The sequence below is a fragment of the Phaenicophaeus curvirostris genome, chromosome Z (genome assembly GCF_032191515.1).
Source record: "Phaenicophaeus curvirostris isolate KB17595 chromosome Z, BPBGC_Pcur_1.0, whole genome shotgun sequence".
In the NCBI taxonomy this organism is placed as follows: Eukaryota; Metazoa; Chordata; class Aves; order Cuculiformes; family Cuculidae; genus Phaenicophaeus; species Phaenicophaeus curvirostris.
In genome coordinates this window covers 63,044,243-63,067,150 of record NC_091431.1, presented here as the reverse complement: position 1 = coordinate 63,067,150, position 22,908 = coordinate 63,044,243, and the positions used below count along the sequence as shown (strand labels likewise).

The 22,908-nt window shown below is 39.8% G+C and overlaps 1 protein-coding gene across 6 annotated transcripts in view; it reads left to right on the top strand.

The window, feature by feature from the left end:
* The first annotated feature begins 421 nt into the window (after positions 1-421).
* NIPBL (NIPBL cohesin loading factor) overlaps positions 422-22,908 on the top strand; it is a 162,898-nt gene continuing 140,411 nt past the window's right edge. For 3 of the 6 annotated variants that reach the window (XM_069880066.1, XM_069880067.1, XM_069880068.1), the window contains exon 1: positions 422-745. The gene's annotated coding sequence lies outside the window, so the exon portion shown is untranslated. The remainder of the gene's footprint in view (positions 746-22,908) is intronic. The other 3 variants (XM_069880069.1, XM_069880070.1, XM_069880071.1) reach the window with 3 other exon arrangements.

Here is a 22,908-nt window from a genome sequence, read left to right as displayed (position 1 = left end):
CGGTGCTGCAGTTCCTGCGCCGCGGCCTCGCTCCTCCCGCGGGGGCGTCCGGCCCCGCTCACCCTGGGGCGCCCTCCCGGGTGCGCCCCTCGCCGCGCTCCGTGCGGAGGGTCGTAAATAAAGCCCAACCCGGGGGGGTTTTGCGGCGGCCGCCCGGCCCGGCCAGCGCGCCGCCAGGGGAGCACGAGCGGGGGGCGGGGAGCCGCTCCGGCGGCGCTGGGAGAGGCCGCTGGTGTTTGGCGCCGGCGGAGGGAGTCGTTCCCGCAGCTGCACTTCCGGTCGGCATTTTGTTCTGAGAGGGAGCGAGAGACGCGCACGGGATCGTTCCCCCCCCCCCAGCCCCGCGCCTCCTCCTCTCGCCCGCCCCCCGCTCGGTACCGGCCGCCCGAGCCCCCGCCCCGCGCGCAGAGGCGGCGGCGCTGCCCCCGGCGCCCCCCGCGCCGCCGAACCGGTTCGGCGCGGCCCGGCCCGCGCGGATGTCGTGAAGCGGGCTCGGGGGGGGGAAGGGACTCGCGTCGGCCGCTCACCCCCGGCTCTACATGTTCGCTGCACTGAGGAGGAGACGGAAGAGGAGCCAGCCCCCCTCCCGGCCCGGATTATTGTTGTTATATTATCTCCCCTCCTCCTCCTGCTCCGCGGCGGCGGCGGCGGCCCAGCGGCGGCGGCTCCTCTGAGGAGGGAGGGGGGTGGATTTCTCTTCCCCCTCTCTCGGATTCTCGTTGGATTCGGACGCCGATTTGCTCAGGTAATCCCCCCCGCCCCGCTCGTCTCCCCTTCTCCTCCCTGCCCTCGCCGGCGGCGGGCCCGGCCTCCCGGCCCCGGCGGCCCGGCGGCCCGGGAGCGGAGGGGATTAGCTGTTATCCGGGGTACGGGGCGATCGGCCGCGGCCGGAGGTGTTTATTTTCGCCGCCCCGCTTCGTGTTCGGCCGGGTTCGGCGGAGGAGGCTGGTTCCTCCCCGGCTGCCGGGAGGCCCAGGCCCGGTGGAGAGCGCAGGCCCGCCGGCCAGCGCCTTCACTCCAGCTCGGGGATTAGAAAGGCGAAGCGGCTCCTCGGTGACAGGCCTCAACCCGGAGAGGAGCTGGAGCAGGAGGAGGAAACAATACAATTAGCCGCAAATGTGCGCTGATCCTTTGCCGTATTTATAACTTCGCCGGGGCGAGGAAGGAAGGTCCCAGCGCAGACAGCACGCTAAAGTGGGGAAAGAGTAAGTGGAGGAATAGGGGAAGAGGGAAACAATGTAAATACTCAGGAACAAAAATATCGGTTCTCTCCGCTGTTACCTTCTCATAACCAACTGCCTTCTGAACGTTCAGAAGTTAGAATGCTTATGGATTTAAAATACGCAGAGATTTAATCTCGAAATAATATAGCGATTAGTGTATTTATAGCATAAAACTAGCGCTTGTGGGATGATCGACACAACACAGACACCTGCGGACCCAGGAAATGCAGATAGGCAAGCATATTGTATCAGGTACCTTGCACAATCTCGGTGTCTGTGTGCTGTGTACCGCACAGGAATATTTATGACGTTCAGAAGAAATACAATTTTATGCTTCCTAGCAAACAGAAAATGAGGGGGGGGGGTGTGTAAATTGCAGCATTTATGTTGTTTAAGGGACCAAGGTGAACATGAGACTTAATCAGAAGTATCTGAGAATCAAACGTAAATTTAATTAAGGGAAAGTGAAGAATACTTAAAAGGTGTTATCCTTTCTTGTCAGGCCAAATCACTTTGAGATCCTGAAGTTGTTATTGGCTGTTTGTGTCCGTGATGTTTGAATATGTAATTAGGTGTCATTTTAACAGGTCAAATGTGTTTTGTAAGTGACTGTTGATTTCAAGTATCAGGTCTTTATAAATAAATGGTGGTGAATTTACAGTAGAGTAAATCCCAGACTTCTGTGTGTTAGAGTTGTTAAGAGTTGAGAGTGTTACTAAAAATTGAGGTAGATATAAAACAGTCACCCTGTGGACTAATAAAAATAATCCTACAGAAATTGCCTAATTGAGGGAAATTTTAGGATACCAAGTTTCATTTTTCATATAGAAAGGAAACTTCTACATGTCAAACAAGTATCAACATTACATAATTTGTTTGGGGTTTTAGTGGGTTTTTTGTTCAGGCAGATCTGTTGTAATACTAAGTGGGGAGTGTATCTAATAGAGTAACTTGCTGGTGCTGTGTTTAGAGTCTCATAATAAAACTGTGCTATCCTGCCTCCGAGTGCCCTGATACATGTTTAAAAGGGTCAAGTTAATATAGCTGTCACGTAGAAGGCGTGTTTTTAATGCTGTAAATCCGTGTAGTAGTCAGTAGCGTGTCCGTGATTTGTATTGGTCAGGGAGCAGTTTGAATTTTAAAAAGCCTGAAGATCCTGCTGAGCCCCAATCCCGGCCTCCCTCCCTCCCACTAATCTCCCATTCCTGTCTTTGTGCTGCCTGGTCCTGTTAGACACTGTTTGCAACAGGGCCTCAGGCCTACGTGCGTGGAGAGAAACCATTTACACTTCGAAAAAGCAGCTTTTTATTTTTAAACTTTGTGAATTGCAGAGGGAGCCACTAGTTGTCTCTGGCTGTCCCTGCCTCAGTGTGTGGCAGCAGAATTGCTGTTTTCTTCTGGTCCGTAGCATGCATAGAGGCCGAGTGTAACTCTGCTTTACAGGAAAGAAAGGACTGTGCAGAAGTAGTTGTAGCTCTTGGGTAGTTTTCATCATCAGGAAGCGACGCTAGCTGCAGCGTTTCTGTCCTCATCTTGTTTCAAACAGCTCTCCTCTTAACAAAAGCGGGTTTGATAAGCTAACACTAGTGAACTTCTCCGGCTTATTTTTCATTTAAGGAGTTTTGCTTTAAATATACCAGATAGGAGCAGGAAATGAGCTACTGTAGTTATGTAGTTCCTGTCAAGTTTATCTTGCCAGGGTTGTGTTTATGCTGCCTTTTTTTCCTCTTTATTGGAAAGCATGCATTTTTCTGGTATGAAAACCAGAGAGAAATTTAAGATGCTGTCTGTGATTTGTAATGAGTTTTTTGGGTTTGTTATTCTGAGACACATGTGATTAACTATGAATTAGTTGCTTTAGCACATTTTATGTAGTTGTAAATTTCTTTATATCAGGAAAATATGTATTTAGCATACAGAAATATTTAATGTGGAAATGACCATAAGATGAGTTATTTTTGGTTTAGGTTGGATTTTTTAACATATTTACATGAGTGTGTGTGAGGTAGGACTATGTCACTTTTATGCTTCTTTTTCCCTATACCCATGAGTTTATATTGACCCAGTGTTTATCACAACAGCTAGCTGCTCAAGGAGGATATAGATACTTTATTCATGTTATAGAAATACAAATTAACTATTCTCAAGATACTAGTTGTAACAATTCTTTTAACTGAAAGAGGAGAATACTATCTCCTTGTTACCTTTTATTTTGCACTCTTGACTACTTTTTAAATTTTTTAATTTGCTTCCTGTGTACAGGGCTGTTTGTTTTTTGGGTTTTTTCCCTTTGAACTGCTTAAACATTTTACCTGAAGTTATTCCAACAAAAAAAAAAGCCTTCCCTGGAGGCTTTTGCTGTCTTTTAAGTCTACTCTTATACTTTTTTGAAATAAAGACATAGAAAGAGGCATACCAGGAATATTGTTTTTTCACATTTGAAATGTGTGAGTTTTTGTTTACGAGAAATGGAACAAAATCAAAGAGCAAAACTATATCACTAAGCCCCTTTTCAGATCCCTGCTGTACATAAGAATATGTGTGAGTACAGCCCCATTGCGTGTTTGAGACTTCGTGCACGTTAATCACATGGTTTGGGTTGGAAGGGACGGTAAAGATCCAGTTCCAACCCCCCTCCCATGGGCAGGGAAACCTCCCACTAGGAAGGTGTTCATATGACTCTTCTTGCAGAATCAAGGCAATAGGTAATAACTTCCTTGAGATAAAAGCATGGGGGGTTGTTTTGTTTGTATGATGATTAAGGTAACACAGCCTTAATTCTAAATGTTTTCTGTTTGTGTATATTGTAGAAGAATATATACTATATTTTGAAGGAGACAAGATGAAAAAATAGTCAAAGTGTGAATTGATTCGAGAGAGGGAGTGTTATAACAAGTTTCCTGTTGCAATTTTCAATGTGTGCAGTGGGAAATGTATTATTTTTATGTGTGTATTATACTACAAAGTGTTAAAGTCATAATATTGAATTTATGTTAACATTTACTTCATAAGTATTGCACAAGAAATCTAAAGTTAGTGGATAGTTGCTGTAACTAGAATGAAAAAGTATACTTCTATTCTGAATAGCTGCACCTAGGAAATAAATTAAGTCTTCAAATGCAGACATCTATGCTTTCTAGAAATTATTCTAGAGGAGTGTATAATATTAATGAATGTGTGGACACTTCGGCAATAATTATTGGCAAACTTAATTTGAAAAAATATGAGTAGCAACAGCTTTAGAGTCTGATGCCTGGTAGGTATCAGGTGGGTCGTCAAGTGTTGGATTAGCAGGACAGGCACTGGGGGTGGGGAGATCATGCTCTGGGTAGGGGAGGGGTGTGCAGCTCAGGCCCCCAGTGTGTGGCATGTCAGGCCCCCCCAGGGTGTCACAAAGTACATCACAAGAAATATTTGACATACTGACATGGCCGTTTCAATACAGTACTGCTTACTTCCAATCCTGCTTTTCATATGCTTTTGTTAGAAGTAATACAGATTAGGTTACCTTCTAATTTTGAATCATCAGTGGTAATGAACACTGGGTTGCACAGAAATACCTACCAGGATATTGGTGGTACCTGTGCATTATTGATGATAAGCCTGTACGATAATGATCCTTCTTCTATATTCACAAAATAAAGTCCTTTTTAAATGGCAACTGTTAAGGGCCTATATTTTAAAAACCTTTAATATAATTAATCTGTTGTTGTGGTTTTATTTTTGTAGTGTTACAAGCATCCTTATTAGTAGCTGATGCTGACCCTCAAAGTATATGTGGGAGAAGTGCTTTATATTGACGTCTGCTGTACCCTAGGAGCAAGGAAATTGTGTTTGAGGAGCTTGTGCAGGATTTGTGATTTGTGTCTCACTTCCTGTCCCTATGCTCACTGTGGAAAATGTCACTAGAGAAAGGAAGGGCAAGAAGGATTTTAGCAAAACTCTGTGTAGAAACTAGAAGGAGTCCCAGTCAAATTGAATGCATTTGTTCTTGGACTTGAAGGAGAGTATTTGGTGTACACAACTAACTTTAAAAAACGTAAACACTGAAGACCATTTTTCATGTTAAACTCAGAAAAACAAAAATCTAAAAAAAGTTTGGTTTATGGCTTTTAGTATGTGTATCAGTTGGTTCTAAGTGGTTTTCCAAACAGATATAAAAATTCTTCATGGGTAGATATTTTAATTTTTCAGATTAGTGCTGTGGTTAGGTTTGAAGCACTTTTTTTTTTTTTTTGTAGGGGTGTGTTTACGTAGATACGCAATGCATTTCAGAGGAGTGCTGTTAAAATATCCTAGGCTGCAAAGTAAGGGTTACAGATAAGGAAATGGCAAACTAAGATTACAGAAACAAGAATAATCCAACCCCCTTCTCCATATGCTGGGCCTTTAACTATGTTATTGTGTTCCTCCTTGCTCTCATAGCCACAGTTCAGTGCCTCATACAGTGCCTGGGAAATGACAGCTGACTGCTGCTCTGTTATAACTTCCTATATATGTTTGTTTTTCTTTGTCATTCGTTCTGCAGCCCACTGCCTTATTACCTGCTGTATACCTCCAAATCTTTAATGAACACTAGCATTTTCATTTGTTGGGATGAAGTTGTAGGAGTTATTTCAAAATAAATACTTGTGCTTCACAAACATTAGAGAACTGGGTTCTTTTGTACATCAATAAAGTATTATTTCCATTTTATAGGTGGAAGACTGAAACTGAATCCAAATAATGAGTTTTAAAAGTGCTTTTAAGTCTTTTGTAACTTGACATGTTTTAGTCTTCAGACTTTCAGAATTACTTTACAGCATTTAGTAAGTTCGTAACATTGCTCTCGTTGACTTTGTCATTGTGAGTGCACTGCATTTCAACATATGAGACTCATTGTTTCTCATGCAGAATGCCTAGGAAGCATAGGATAGGGTTTTGCTGGTAGCTCTAAACTTCATATAAAGTTTTAACTGTCTTGATCATACCAGCAGCTGCATAAGAATACATTTTTCTGTCCTGAAAAATTAAAAAGAATCACCCTCCATGTTGTGAGAAACCCAAAATCTATTAATCAGGAAGATCAGAGACAACGAGATAATGACCCAAGTCCCACAAGTAATTAAATGGCTTGCCTTCAGTATTGGGCAATGGGATTCAAAATGTTACTGTTAACTTCCAGCCGGAACTAGCGACCCTGGAGGGTATCCTAAGTATTGGTTGTGGGTTGTTCAGGGTAAAACTCCGCCTCTTAAACTGGTAATTGTTGCAGTTGATGTAAACTGCTGCGCAGAAACCTTTGAAGCCTGGTGGTCAGACTACTTCATTATGATACCAAGTCTGTGATCCAGCTGCTCTGTGGCTCTGTTAGAAAAGCAAGACTGTTCTGAGGTGTAGTAAGTGAATTCCTAGGAAGAACTTGGCTTTTGGGATGCAGGAAGTGCAGGTGCGAATACCTAATCTGTATCTGGCAGAGTAGTTCTTGAGCTTTTTTCCTCCCCTTATAACTTTTGATGTCATATGCTCTAGGCTTGGCCCAGAGACTCAGAGTATGTTAAGAAACAGGTAGAATAAGTAGTGCTCATTTTTTCCTTTTTCCTTTTTCTTTGCTTTCATTGTGATGGAAGTTTTCTGTGAAAATAAGTTGTTGAGGTTTTTTTTTTTAAAGTTTTTTTTTTCTTTTAAAGAAGTGTTGATTTTTATAAATGGCAGTTTCAGTTTCCAGAAAAAGATCACTTGGATGGGAAACTGGTTTTAATTGGTTGGATTTATTACGTATTTTTATCCAGATTTCTTAGTAAAGAAGGGTAATGTCTCACAGAAGGTACCTCCTTTTACTTCGCATTTCTGATTTGTTTCAATGCATATGTGTTGTGTAGCGTGTATGAGGCAGAGATCCTGTGAATAACATGAACCGGTGCATGAGCATTTAGTGAATGACTATCACAATGCACAAGGGACTATGTTGTAGATGCAAGCAACCATAATCCTAACATTTCTTAATACTAGTGCTTAGATTTATAGTAATAAACTTTTCTCTTTTTTTTTAAAAAAAATGTAGTGTAATTTCACAGAATCAGTATGTTCGAAAAGACCCACTGGATCATTGAGTCCAACCATTCCTATCAATCACTAAGCCATGCCCCTCAGCACTTCATCCACCCGTCTTTTAAACACCTCCTGGGATGGTGACTTAACCACCTCCCTGGGCAGCCTCTGCCAGTGCCCAGTGACCCTTTCTGTGAAAAATTTTTTTCTGATGTCCAGCCTGAACCTCCCCTGGTGGAGCTTGAGGCCATTCCCTCTTGTCCTGTCCCCTGTCACTTGGGAGAAGAGGCCAGCACCCTCCTCTCCACAACCTCCTTTCAGGTAGTTGTAGAGAGCAGTGAGGTCTCCCCTCAGCCTCCAGGCTAAACGACCACAGCTCTCTTAGCCACTTCTCATAAGGCCTGTTCTCCAGCCCCCTCACCAGCTTCATTGCTCTTCTCTGGACTCGCTCCAGAGCCTCAACATCCTTCTTGTGGTGAGGGGCCCAGAACTGAACACAGGATTCGAGGAGCGGTCTCACCAGTGCAGAGTAGAGAGGGAGAATAACCTCCCTGGACCTGCTGGTCACACCGTTTCTGATCCAAGCCAAGATGCAATTTATTAAGCTGTAAACGTGTCAGTGGTATTATAGTCTCTATCTCTCATCTGTGAGCTAAATATCTCACCACTGTGTTGGCCAGGTACTCAGAGAGGATGATGTTACGTATACTTTATCCCTGAAATTTTGTTTTCAAGTCTTAGGTGTTTATAGAGACTGTCACTCTTTCTTTCACGTTACTTTCCATTCAGGTATGTTTCGTACTCTTTTTCCTTCAGATATGCTTTGGGTGACTGCCCTTTGTTGACTCACTTTTTTAATAAAGCTTAAAGCTGAAATAGTTTGATGGCTCCTAAGAGATATGTTAGATAAAAAAATTGTTTGAAAGTTATTTATTCAAGTAAATAGAACACCTTAATTCTTTGAGAAAGAAATCTAACATTTGAGAGTGAAGGTGACTTTCTGCATTAGGGGTATGCATTTTGTTGCCATTTGAAAACCTACCCCAAAATTAGGAAGCTAAGTGTCTGAAAAATTGACTGACTTCTCTGATTGTACACTTTAATATTCAAAAAATTTTGGGTGCACAGCAGGAGTTTTGTAGTAAGTATAATTCTAGGCAGTGAGATATAGTATGGAGCGTTAGGTTTCTGGTGTGTGTTCCCTGCTTATCCACAGTGCTGATTGAAGTTGCAGGTGGGTGGAAGAGTGAACATAAGGAGGAGAGTGGTGAATTGGAACCAGACTTGCACAGAATGACAACGGAATAAGAGTTTGAAGGGCAGGAATTGGGAGGAGGGTAGGAGCTTGTAGTCCCTAAGGAAGTAATGACTAAACTGTGAGGATGGCATAAAGGAGCTGACGGGATAGATACAAGCGTCCTTAGTAAAAATACAGGAAGAGCTGTGAAACAGCCTTAGTAAGAAGCTGAGAGAGAAGGGTATTCTGGCATTGGATGTACAGTCAAGGGAAGCAGTTCAGGAATGGGAATGGGTGGGAAGTATGTACTGAGAGAGGCCAGATAGGGAAAGAAGAAAAAATTGCCTGAGCTACCAGAACAGGAATTTGCTGGGCAAAGAAAGGTTATTCCATAGAGAGGAGTTCATTGTTTGTATTGTCTTTTTTTGTGGTTTTGTTTTGTTTTGTTTTTCTATTATTAAAAAAGGAAATCACACAGTAAAAAAGAAAAAAAATTAAAAGCTCAGAAGTGTGGAGTACTTCTTACAGCAGAGAATTCTGTAGTTCACATTCCTGTTAGTCTGCATCTTCATGAATGCACTGTGGCAGTCTTTAAGTCTGTAGTCACTTTTTTTTCTTACAACAGTGTGCCTGTTTCACTGAATGTGGAATGACTGTAGCATCCTTAATGGAGAGGCTTGGAGTTTTTTTGAAAAAAAAGCCAAACACAACAGGTTATATTAATGTTTTGGATGTTGTTGATTCTACTTTGGGGAAAGGGATAGACAGACTCTTGAGATTGCTTCCACCTCTGTCTTTTATGATTAAGTAGTTTGATTTCTCTTTGGTGTTCGTTGTGTAGTCCTTTGTCTTGATCACTTCACATCATTAAACTCTGCCTTAGAGATATCATTCTTGATTTCCTCATGGGCTTTTCTGTATTGTAATATTGAAATAGTTCATAAATACTTACTTTTTAAATGTTTTTGAGGAGAGCATGTAATCATGCAAGCTGGGAACTGAAATCCAAAAGTTGGTCTTTATGACTTCAGAAGTCTTAACTGGAGTGGCTGTAGGACCTGACTTTTAAATTAGCTTGCATTTTTGTGCATCATAATATGTGTGATAATATTATAACAGGTTCTGTTAATTTTGGTTACAAATGTGACTAATCAGTGCTGCTTCAATTGGGCTTCAGAGCATGCAGGAAAAAAGGAACACAAACACTTACCATTAGTAATAGCAATAGAATGAGGTTACGAAGAGTGGCATTTTTCTGTTTCTTGCTATGTGATCTTGCTGTCTTTCTCTTTCCCTTCATGCATCTCTTTCGTTTTTATTTGAAGTTGGAGAGTCATGTGTGCAACAGAACTGGTAGCCGTATGAGTATCCTCTGATTCATTTACAGATTGGATCCCGCCTGTAAAATGAATGAATCCTGGGCCAGGGTGTGGGAGGGGAATGTTAGACAATTATTTAATCCAATGACTGTGTCAGAATTCTTGAGCACAAGGAACATTTATTTTGAGTTTGCAAATGTGATCTTTCAGCCTGAGGGTGTGGGATTTCCTGGTAGAAATCTAGAAAGCTTTGAGTTGATACACAGAAAAAATGTTTGAATATTTGCTGATGTAAACTTTTCTGTGTTACATGTTCTGGTTTAGAGGATTTTTTAAAGTCAAGTCTTTAACATTTTTAATGATAGGAATTTTAACATACGAAAATACATTCAGTATAAAATCTTTTTAAGTGTTGCCTTGTAAACCAGCTGTCACAGTGCAGTAAGTAAAATTTTTAATCTCCATTTCTGCATCATGAAAAGAAGTTGGACTGAGATCAAAAAGCACTTTTTTATTGTGATACTGCTGCTGAACTGGTCAGCCCTCAAGAGTCAATCAAAAGTTTGAGGTGTGTGAACATGGAAAATGGAACTTGTCTCCTGTGGTGCTGACTAAGGGTTCCATATTGGTTAGTCAATAGAAAACATTAGAGAGATTTTTGCCTCCTGAAAGAAACTTTAAATCAATTTATTTGATAATCATATTCTCTTTTGGGCATTTTCACTGTACCAATTATTTTTCTTTGTGCTGTGATGGTAGTACCCCTGCAATGAGACGAGAAAGGTATGCTTGCTACTCCATAGAATCGTAGAGCCAGTTGAAGTCTTTAATGAATAGTGACAAATGCATGTTTGAACCCCCTGCTACTGGGGAGGATTTTAGAATCTGTGTGATATCCTGAGCAAATGCTCTTCCTGTATCTTGCCAAGATTTTGAGGGAAGGCTTGGAGGTGGTGGCAGGCACACAGCGTGAAGTGTAATCAGTTTTGTGTGTTAGTCATGTTCAGAGTGTGCGTCTGACTGGACTTCCCCTATTCTGAAGATCTTGCAGAGGCTTAGGCATAAAACAGGCATCAAGATGCTTAGTTCTAAAAAAATAGTGGCAATTCTGGTATACACTTAGGCAAAGCTGTAGGTGAAGTTTCCTTGTGATAATGTTGGTGACTAATGGCTTAGAGAGTTGTAGGAACACACTGTACACTCTAGGGTCACTATTACGAAGGATTGTTTAGAGTTATAGTTCTGCATATTTACTCACTGGAGTAATTCCCTCTGGTTCTGTCTAGCATGATGTAAAGTTTAGTCATTTTATTTGCAGAAATAAATCATTTCTTTTTACCGTGGAAAACATCATTAAAAAGTTCAAGGAATTGCAATAAAAATGGTATGGTTTAAAAGCTGTTTTGTCTGTAATTCCTTAAATGTCATTACATGAACAAACTATCATAATACTGGAAGGTAAACATTCTCAGTTTTCACATTACACTATAATCTTAGCCTGCGACCTGGAGAAAGAATACTTACTTACTTCAGTGCCATGTTAAATAAGTAAATTGAATCAGTAAACTTCAGAATAGGAATTCTCTCTCTTTCTGTAAATGTTTGTGTTTATTCCTGACAAATCCTATTTCTAGGCTCAAAGTAGACATATGATGTCATGGGATTAAGCAAATCCTAATCGCGTCTTGATAAATAATTAGCCAATTAAGTCTTATAAAAAGCTCTGTAGATGAACTTCAGAGGATTCAACATAACTTGTTAAGTCCTGATAATTTGAAATTGTTGCATGCTCAGCTGTGGTATATAATTTTGTGTATGTAGTCAGTTGCAGCTGCACACAACTTGATTTAATTTACCCATGTTTCATTGCTGGCTGAGAAAGGTTGAATTAGTTTGCATTTTTTCCATGGGTTCAGTGTATCTGCACAATTATTGAAAGTCAGCTGATACACAGTAAGGTGGGAGTCTGGGCTAATAAACTTGCCGAAATGTGGCTGATATTCCACATAACGCTCTATGAATTCTGGGAGAGAATAGAACTTATTTTAAACAAAGCTGTTGAAGGTTTTCTGCCTGCACCTAATTACTGATACTGGTATAAATTTTAGTGAGTGTTTTAGAAAGGACAGTGTAAATGGATTAAATATCTTGTAAAATTCACTGATTTTGAAATCCTCTTAGAAGGTATAGTAAAGCTTGCTATTGATATAAACAGGTAACTGTTTTAAACAAAACCAGAGACACTTTATCTGTTTTATAATGAAACAGTTTAAATGCTTATGCTATTTTGTAACGAGAAACAAAAATTAGAAAATAGCCGTACTTTAGTTTTAAAGATGAGCCTGTAGAAATTGCATCAGTTACCAAAGACTTTGCATTTGCTGTACAGAACTCAGAGTTTTTATTAGTAAAATTGCATTCACCTTGCTAAAAAGAGTTCACTTTATTTTAATGTGCCTGATTGTGACAAATATGTTTTAAATCAAGTAACATGTGGGTTCATTGGTGGGCTTGTGTGTCAAATAATGCTTATGATTATACTTCTGCAAAAGGATTGCTTTCAGTGGATTTACCCAGGTATAATTACTTGAAATTTATAGATATCAATGTATTTACTACCTGAAATAAGTTAGAATTTCAGCTGACTTCAAATAGCTTAGTCCCTAAATGTTAAGGTGTAAGATACTTATTAATTGAACTCGAAGATTATAGTAGTAAATAGTCTTGGCACACAAGACTAGTGAAGAAGCATTTTTGGTTTTCTTTAAGAAACACATAATCTTTTTGTAGATTAGGTTTACCCTGTTAAGACCCTTAATATCCTTAGTGATTCTGTCATAGTTACTTAGTATTGTTCTGTAGTTACGTTGGGGCTTGTCGTATTCATTGTTAAGCATTTTATGAATCTGTAAATTAATGATGCTTGTATTTGGGTAGCATGGGGTGGGGGTGGCCTGGAGTACTTATTGCTAATAAGCTGTGGTAGGCTCCCACTTGTGGTTTCTTTGTAAAAACTTCCTGACTCTGAACATAGTAAGCTACACAAGTGTTCAATTTATTAAACTAACATACTCATCAGTGGTATGTTAGTTTGTGTTAATTAGCTTCATGTAACTTGAAAGATTTTTTTTTTATAATCACCTGTGTAAAAGGCTTATATATATGTTTGGGTAATAACTCAGATATTTGCCCACTGAAAAGGACAGAGGTGTGTTTGAAAATTTGCCTTAATGTCTCTCAGAAATAAGAAATACCTACTTGACAGCCACTGTCTTAGAAGATCTAGAAGAGGATGTTTGCTGTGAATAAACATTAGGAATAATTAGCAGTGGGGGGAGCTCAAGTTCCTTGTACCATGAACCTAGAAAACACAAATGTAAATGAGTATTGGAGTATGTGAGACAGCAGTTTAGTACTCACAGAATACTACTGTCAGAATAGGCTTGTGTCTCAGACTTAAATATTATCATGTGTGCCAAAGCTTGCAGACAATAATGTCAAACGCGTGGCCTGGGAAGGCCACTTGTGGTTCTGTGAGCTCTAATTTATGGTCTCCCATGGCAAGCTTTAAAGCGAAAAAAAAGCATTTTGAATTGAGATGTTGATACATGCAGTAAAGATACGAATATGTTTAGCTTGTATACTTGGACAAAGAGTTAGGACTCAAATGAGGTCACGTGCCACTGTTTCTTTGGTTATGAGGCATGCTTTGAAAAAGGAAATAGAGAAGGGAAGAGAGAGAGATAAAGATATCTGCTCCCATGGCACTGGGGCATCCCTTCAGTCTAATGTTCATTTTGGTGGGAAAGCATTCTCCAAATCTCACTTTTGCTTGTGCCTTGCTAATAGGCTCATTTCACTAACTCTGCCCCTTATTTTCCCGCCGAAACTTGCACCTGTTCAGGCAGGTTCAGCTCCTGGCAGTTGTTTTGTCTGGTAGCTGTATCCATTGTCCTGTATGCTACAGATGTGTCCTTGGATCATATCCTGTGATTTAATGCTAAGAGTTGAAGTTATTGTTTTGTGAACATAAGTTGTTTGTTGCCAGAGGAACAGATCTTTTCCTTGTTGATGCTGCTTTGTTGCTGTCATCTCAGCTCTATGTATTATCACAGAAGTTGGTGCTAAGTTGGTGTTCTGGTTTGAGCTTAAGTAGAATCAGTTTTCTAACTTCAGCTAAGCCTCATCTAAGTAACTTCATTTTCTGAAAGGTAACTGCATGTTTTTCAGTCAGTGTTTGTCTCTAATAATAACATTGGTATGCAGGAAGGTCACTGCTTTTACTTATTTGTGTAGTAACCGGGGCCATTCTCAGGCTGCTGGAGCTGTAAGTGAAAGGGTCAAAAAGGGGTTGCACCTGCAGGAGGGAGTGGACAGGACAGGTGACCCCAGAGTGACCAACAGAGTATTCCATCCCATATACGTCACACTGAGTATAAAATTGAGGCATCACAAAGGTCATGTTCTCTTCTTTAATGGCTGACATCCAGCGAGGACCTTGTCTGTGTTTGCCCTGATCCCAGATCCAGGAACTGAATCCAGTTCCTGAGTCAGGTTTGGCCCCTTTTCCTCATGGCTCCTCTGCAGCACCTGTGGTGATGTAGTTGCTATGGGGAGAGCAATATATTTGTATATATGTTGTATGATTTTCTTTTTAGTAGTAGTTTATTACCGTTGTTGTTGTTTATTATGAGTCTTTCTCTCATTTCCCTTTCCCTGGGAGAGGGGCAAACACTAACTGCTCATGTTTAGCTTGCAGTCAAGCTGGGTCAGGGCTAAACTGTGATATCTGGTGATGATACTACTGGAAAACAGGACAGAATTTCTGTAGTTTGACAGCCTGGATGAACAGCCAGCAAAGGACAGTCTCCCTATCTGTATAGGTTCCTCAGCATCCGATGTAAGGAGGAAAGACTGAGAACTTGTTGCTACTTGTGTATACATGTCAGTCTTGATGCCAGTTTAAGGTGGTTGAGGCCTGATGCATTTCAGCTGCTTCTGGTTTCGGTTCAAATGGTATGTGAATGAAACTGGAAGGGTATCATGCTTCTTTTTTAATGGGTAGCCTCTGGGTCTCCTCTGTGCTAAAGTAATTTCCAATTGGAAAGAAAGCAAATAGATTCTATTCCTTCTGCAACAGCAAAGCTGCAGAGAACTGAAAACCTTCTACAAAATGGGCCTGTGACTTGTGAAATAACGTAGAAAGATTAAGCTGCCTCTCTAAAAGGTGGATATTACCACCTGCATCTCAGGAAATACTGCAAAGGTGAGCTTTAGTTTTCCCTCAGAGGTGCTGCTGTACAAATCTGTATTTATAACAGTACTGTTGTTTACATCTTGGTCTTTGCATGCTCATTTTGATTCATCAGTGAATGGTGGTAGGCAAACAGCTATAAGTGCATGTTTCTCGTAACAGAATGACCTGGAATACGTATCACATTTATTTTAGGATATTTTAAAGCGTTTAGTTTTTAAGTAATATAATATGCTGGTGATAATCCAATTTCAGTGGGGTTTTTCTGTTTATTCCCTTTGTGACCCTTCAAATACAGCTTACCTGTGTTTTTAAAATCCATCCTCATGACAGAAAAAAGGACTACTTAATTGCAAAATGTTGCAGTTGAACAAGTTATGAAAATAAAGTGCTCAATATCCAGTTGTGTAAATTCCATTTAAAAAATAAGCATGACTGAGTAATCTAGTCTTCAATTAATTTATTAATTTGATTTATCTGCATGGTTAATTGTGGTTTGTATATTTGGGCCGCATTTCACTTTTACCTTAGTGACAGCTAGGACAATACTGCTGTCTGAATTCTGTGGTAGAAAGTTTTGTAGTAGAGACTCAGAGAAATTGAGGGCTATAATTGGTGCTCTCTTCCCGAGTAGTGAGTTTTAGACCCTTTAAGAAAATAAGATGGTCATAGTTTGGAATTAAGTGCCTGGGGAATAAAGTACATAGAAGGTATGCGGAACATCTCTGGGTTGGATACAGGCAGGGATAGAAGGGGTCTGTGTGTATTGTCTTGGTGTGATCCTGTGAGGACTAATCTGACCTTCAAGGAGCAGTTCCTGGGCCTTCTCCATATGCCCATAATGTAGTTAGCTTGGTGGTTCAGACAGCAACTTGGAACTGTGTTGCTGGCCTAAAATATCCTTCTTTTTAACTTTTGCATGTCAATTTAGAATTTAGAGATGTATTTATAGAGTGGACATGGAATTTTATTTAATCGATAATATGATATCTGCAACTCATAAAGTTTACAAATAGGAAATTGCAATTTTTGCTGTGTCATTAATCGATGACCAACTTTCCATATTGAAGGGTGTGACTCACTTATTTAAATGATGGAAAAAAATTGTAACATACTAATAAACAGAGAACTAGTAGCAGTGCCTTTATCCGCTGAAATTTTGTTACTTCTTTGAAGAAGTAATTTTAAGATCAATTTCTTTTTCCTTTTTTTTGCTATGTTTTATATTTGTTAACCTTAGTATCTCCTTGCTTTTGTAAGTGAGAGCTTGTATATGTGACACAATTAGAATATGCTTTCTGGAAAGGTCACGAGAATACTTAAGTAACTGAAGTTAGAAACAGGCTTAACTAAACCAAAACAAGCCACTTGGATTCTCAGGCTTAAATTTCTGTTTTTCTTTGATGTTGATATAACTATCCTACTATTTTAGAATTATAACTCTTCTTTTTCAGTGAAGACTTACGCGTCTTTTTCCCTTCCCATTCTCCCCCCAGTTTCTGGCTGTTTAATAACGAGTTCTCCTAAACCACTGAAGAAGCTGTGTAATAAAAGACCATTCTGGGAGTGGAGAAAAATAAAAATCTTTCTCACCTTGTTTTAATTTGGAGCATTGACAGAGGAGGCTGGTCAGAGGAAGTATGAATGAGGCCATCTTTCTCTGGTCTCTGCATTAACAGGTCATGAACTGAGGGCTTTGCAAGTGTGTGAAGTGAACACGTATTTTGGCTTGGGTGGGTCGAGTAGGTTTGTGTGAGAAAGCTTTATTTCTGAGGGCTTTCTGAGTGCACATGACTGTTGATTTGCAGTAATTTCATAATTTGTTTTATAGTATTGCAGTATTTGACTAGAAGTATGTGTAAATTATTTAGGAATACTGACTTTGAAATTGTGTTATAAGATAGATCCTGAGAAGTGTTTAGGCTGATGTTAACAACCTAGATATTTCAGTGTAGTAGAATACATAAATCAGCATGGGTTGGGGTTTTTTTAATTAGACTTGTTATTTCCTTGGCTTTTGGGCACATATGGATTAGCACACATGAATATTGTTTGCTTGTATTTAGTTTTAGAAATAACATCAACCAGTGTGAACTTACTCTCTGCTTGGTATGTTGTACAGTTTTCAGTGACACTACTTCAATGCAGAATAAAAACAATGTATAGCACCTCTGTTCAAATTCCTGGAAAAGTTCGTAAAAGTACTTAGATTGACATTTGAAAACAGCATAGTGGTATTTGTGGGAAATATAAATAAGTCAAAAGTGGTTTATATCTGTAATTTGAGTGTAACTGAAGTGTTTTATTTTTGAAGTATTGTACTGGTAGAAAGCTGAAAGGCTGTGGTTCTGTTATTTTAAAATACAGTCTGTTTAAATGGAAGTATTTTCTAAGCTATGTCCATTTTGGCAAATGACACTTTTCAGTGAAAAGTTCTAATTTCAGAAATTCTCAGTCAGTTTAATGGACAGCTGTCTGGGAGAGGGGATCTGCATAAATCCTTTCCCGCTGGTCATTAATTGTGAGGAAAGTACGATTCCACCAGTTATCTCCCCTTTACTTTATTCATAGGGGTCTGTATGCTGTAATGTAATCTGAATAATGCTCTTAAACTTATGGCTATCAAATGATTTCTCTTTTTGTACATGTATGAGAAGATAGTAGCTGTAAGATGTCATCCAGATCTTTCATGTGATTCTTGCTTCTCTTGTTATTTTCTAGATCCTACCACAGTCTACTTTAGAGAGCCTCAGACAGCTTTGATCTCACAAATTATTTTAAATTTTTCTAACTAGGCAGGTTTCCTAAGAGGAGGTGGCGGGTACTTTTGGAGGTGGTTCATTTGTCTTGGCACTAATGTAGATTTTATTGATATTCCTTTATCAAATAAAAGTTCCCTGTTTCCTGAATGTGAATTTAGAAAATACAAGACACAGAGTGTTGTGGTGTCTGTAGTTCGGTTTGTCACTTCTCATCCATAACCCTATCTACTGTGCTTTTCTTGTCAGGTTCATATCATAGAATCATAGAATGGTTTGGGTTGGAAGGGACCTTAAAGATTGTCCAGTTCTAAACCCCCTGCCATGGGCAGGGAGATTTCCCGCCAGTCTAGGCCTCATCCAACCAGGCATCCACAACTTCTGTGTCCAACATGTTCCAGTGCCTTAACACCTTCATATTGAAGCATTTCTTTCTAATGTCTAGTCTAAATCATCCCTCCTCCAACTTACAGCCATTCCCCTTTGTTCTGTCACTCTATGCCCTTCTAAAATGTGACTCCACAACTGTCTTGTAGGCCCCTTCAGTTACTGGGAGGTTGCTATAATGTCTCTCTGGAGCCTTCACTTCTCCAGGCTGAACAACGCCAACTCTCTCAGCCTGTCCTAATAGCAGAGGGGCTCTAGCCCTTTGATCATCTTCGTAGCCCTACTCTGGAACCATTCCAACAGTTCTGTGTTCTTTCTTAGGTTGCTGATTCCAGAACCAGACATAATATTCCAGGTGGGGTCTCCAGAGTGCAGAGTAGGGGGGCAGAATCACCTACCTCTATCTGCTGGCCACGCTTCTTTTGATGCAGCCCAGGATACAGTTGGCTTTCTGGGCTGTGAGCACACGTTAATGACTCACATTTAGCTTCTCATCAATAAGCATCCCCACATCCTTCTTCGCAGGGCAGCTCTCAATCACATCATCCTGCATCCTGTACTGAAATTGTGGATTGCCCCGACCCAGGTGTAGGACCTTGCACTTGGCCTTGTTGAACTTTATGAGGTTCATACAGGCTCACTGCTCCAGCTTGTCCAGATCCCTCTGGATGACATCCTGTTCTTCTGGTATGAAGGACACATAAGAGGACAGCAGTCACATGTTTGTGCTGTTTCCCATCTTCGTATCTAAATTTCCTTTAGCCTAAAAAAATATTGTATATGCAGTGATTATCAAGGCCACTTAAGGAAACTATGGTCTTCAATGAAGTATAACTTCATAGCTGAATTCTCTAATTTCTTGTACTATAAAATTGGCAGTTTAACTGTACAAGTTTGACAGTACAGTACTTGGAGCATAAAACTCATTAATACACGCTTCTGTGGATAATGTGAAATGAAGTTAGGATCCCTTTTCAGAGTATGAGTGCTTGTTAGTGACCATGCTTTGTCAGCGCACACCCTGTCCTAAATTATTGAATGGTTACTTTGTTTACTCATTTTGTTTACTTGTATAGTAATACTTTCTCCTCAATATGTAGAACAGGGGTTTGGAAAATTGCTAGTATTGAACTAGTTCGTTCTGAACTGTTGAGTTGTAGTGAGAAATAGTTGATATACCGGGCCATGATCTTCTGACTCTCTGGAGCTGGAAAAGTAATGAAAACACTTTTATTCAAAATTGATGACTAAAACCTGTATTGGTTTCGTCTACATTTTGTGGTAAGAGCCCTCCTTAACACTGCAGCTCAATTTAAATCAGTGAAAAGGACAATCTCTAAAAAGTAGATTAAAACATATGTGGAAGTGCTGCTGGGTACAGTCGTTACGTGTTGGCTGAAGAGTCCATTCAACATTGTGTTTCCCCCGTCCCTTATTTTTTGTTTGAGGTGGATAATTTAGGGAGTTGTGTTTGTTTTAAATCATATTACCAAATAGATTGTCATATGCAAGAGTTTACCTTAGAAAAACACTAATAAAATCTGAAATCCTCTAATATAATTTCTTAGTTTTACAGTATTTTTTCTCTTAAAGCTTATTTTGGTATTGCTTGTCCAACTGTGCCCGTAACAACAGCTTTAATTTGCCTAGACTTAAAATTGTTGTTAATTTAGGTACTGTTTCTGGGGAAGTGTTACTTGCTAGAAATTTTTATGATGGAATTCATAGCATTAATCCTGCTTGTGTTATCTGTCTGAGTGTGTGTCTGTATGTAATACAAAGAGAACTGACAAATGTATAATGTGGAAAGCAATTTGAGTACTGAGCAGAAAAAAGCCCCAACTAGTAGGCAGTTAAGCTGTGACTCTAACATAAAATGTCCCTTCCTATTCCAAAAAAAAAGTCCTTTAGAATATTTGATTATTTCAGGATGATGTCAGTTGCCTTTCAGCCTGTTTTCTGAAACTATGGAGGACATGTCTCAATGTGTTGCAAATTACTTATATTTTGTCTTAGGGGTTTGTCTATCCAACTGGATGTATTAAACCACTGAGAGACTGTACAAGACCAGACCTTAATATTAACAGTAATCATGTTACGCTTTTCTGTACTTCAGGTTACCTGTGCAGTGTCATTTCTTAGCTTTTCAAATTCTTAGCTTGAAGAGCAAGTGGCTAAAACAGCGAAAGACTTGACTTAAAATGCTTGGTCATAATTTCTCTGAAGCGCCAGGTGCTTTTAACATGCAGGCTGAAACTGGTGAAAGTGAGAGAAATCTTTGTCAGCTGACCTAGGCAATAAAATTGCTTTTCAGATGAATTAAAACAATGAACAGGTGTTGTAATTTTAACAATTAACTGAAAAAAGAATTAAAGAAAAGCTTTTGGATAAGAAGAGTGTTTTCATTTGTGTTTGTTGTTATGTAACATGGGATCTGTTCTTAATTGAACTCTGTTACTAGTGCAGTGTTATCTGATTGTGAATAGTATAAAAAACTGGCACAGCCTATGATTCTTACTGTTCAGAAAAAAAAAATAGTAGAGAAAAATATTACACCTGAAAATGTCACACTGTTGAAAAGTCGAAGTGCATTCAGTGATGGCAAAATACTGGAAACCATTCTAAAAGCTGTGTTCTCCCAAGCCGATTTTTTTACTCCTCCAGTTTCTGCTGTCCTTGTTTTTAAAATAATTTTCAAGTTTACTCCTACAAAGATCTCCGTGTGACCAAGGAACTGCAGAAACCGTTCTCTTGCACAGATACTGCAAAACTTGCGGTGACCTAAGCAAGTTTCTACAAGTCAGCTAATACCTCAACAGCCTCCGTCCCTTACAGAAGGCTGCAGTACACTGTCACCCCTCGCAGAGAGTGATGAAATACCAATGATACACTGCTGCTTACCTTCTTTTAAACATCTTTTTTTCCCTTTGGTGTGTCTTCATAACAGGGTAACAGAAATACCACAAATTGCCTATGTTAGCACAAAGCATAGGGACTGCATCAAACTGAGACCAACTAATTTCATTAGCTTTCCTCTCTATTCAGTGGACAGCATGACCTCCAGCTGTGAGTTTTTTTCATATTTTGATATTACAACTGTCAGCACATACTGTGTTTGAAATTATCCCACTTTAGTCAAGGGAGAGAAAAGCAACAAAACAAAACTGTGTCAGAGATTGGATTTCAAAACTGCTTATTCTTAGTCGTGTGATAATATGTTTAATTTTGTGAATTTCCAGAAAGATGGAAAAGAGAGAGAGAGGTGTGGGATTGATGTCATTGTACAAGCTTTGTCTTGTTTGCAGAATTCAAGCATAAGATCTTTTTGTTAAAGGCTGGAAACAACTACATGCAGTTTAATGAACAGAGCCTCTCCCTGTCCACCACATCTTCTGTTAATTGTGCATCTCTACCTACTGTCTTCTAAAACTGACAGCTTTCTGCTCTTTGACAGGTCAGTGAACAAGTATGCAGGACCTGTGAACATTTCTGAGAAACAGAACTATGCAAGCCAAGACTTTACTTGCATCTTCATGGAAGTGTTACATATTTTCTAATACTTACTAGCACTGTTACGTGTGAATTCCTTTGATAGGAATGGTTGGACTTGATGATCTGGTGGGTCTCTTCCAACCTGGTTATTCTATGATTCTATGAATCATGTTTTGGGTCATTAAGCTTTTTTAAGAGGATTACATGACAGTGTTGGAGATGTTGCCAAAATTTTCTTGAAGTTTCAGCCAGAAGATTTTACTGCTTTGAAGGCATGTACACGTAATTTGGAGTTGGAGATCAGGCTGTCACTGACTAGAACTCAAGTTAGGGAAGAGCCTGCCCTCCATATCTGAAGCAGGAACCTGTACGCAATGAGGCACTTTTAGTGGACAGTAAGAATTAATTTACAAGTCTGCTGTGAGTGCTGTTTACTTAACATTATGTAGTGGGTTAACTATCTGCATATAAACAGATGTTTCAGAGCTCAGCTGAGAGTTGATTTCAGTCAGTTTATTCAGTACACCAAAACTTCCTTCCAGTGAACTGCTAGAGGGTTGTTGGCAAGTGAAACATCAGGTGGAATTTGAATTTGTTTGATTCTCCAGAGACCACTGTGGGTAATTCCTGTACAGTATAAAAATAGAAATTGTGATAATTTTGCTGACTTCCCAGTCTGCAGTAAGTAGGAGTAACTTGGCTAAGTCTCTGGTGTTTTCTCTACAGTAGTACCAGTGAAAATGGCTAGAGCTTGCCGGTGTTGTTATGCTGTTGTGCTGCAGAACAGCATAAAGTTTTTTGCATTCTGCAGAACAGCATAAAGTTTTTTGCATTCTGCAGAACAGCATGATAGAAATTCTTCAGTGACCCAAGTAAGTTTGAACAGTGGCTGTAATAGGGGATGTATGCCTTTATTTTAATGTGGATACAGTATATGGTGTTTATTTTATATGGTTCTTGCACATGATTTTTAGCATACTGATGCTTATCACTATAAAATTGTCCTGCCAGAGGTACAGATTACACTAGGATTGCATTAGACTAGCTGAAGGCTTTTTGTCAGGTGTGTGGGACTAGATATGATGTTTGACAGTGGACTGTACATTGGGATGTGAGCGTTTGACGTGACCCATTTCCCCTCACAGACCAACTCTTGATAAGGTGGTAGCACCAGACGAAACAAAAAATTACATGCTTTGGGTCACCA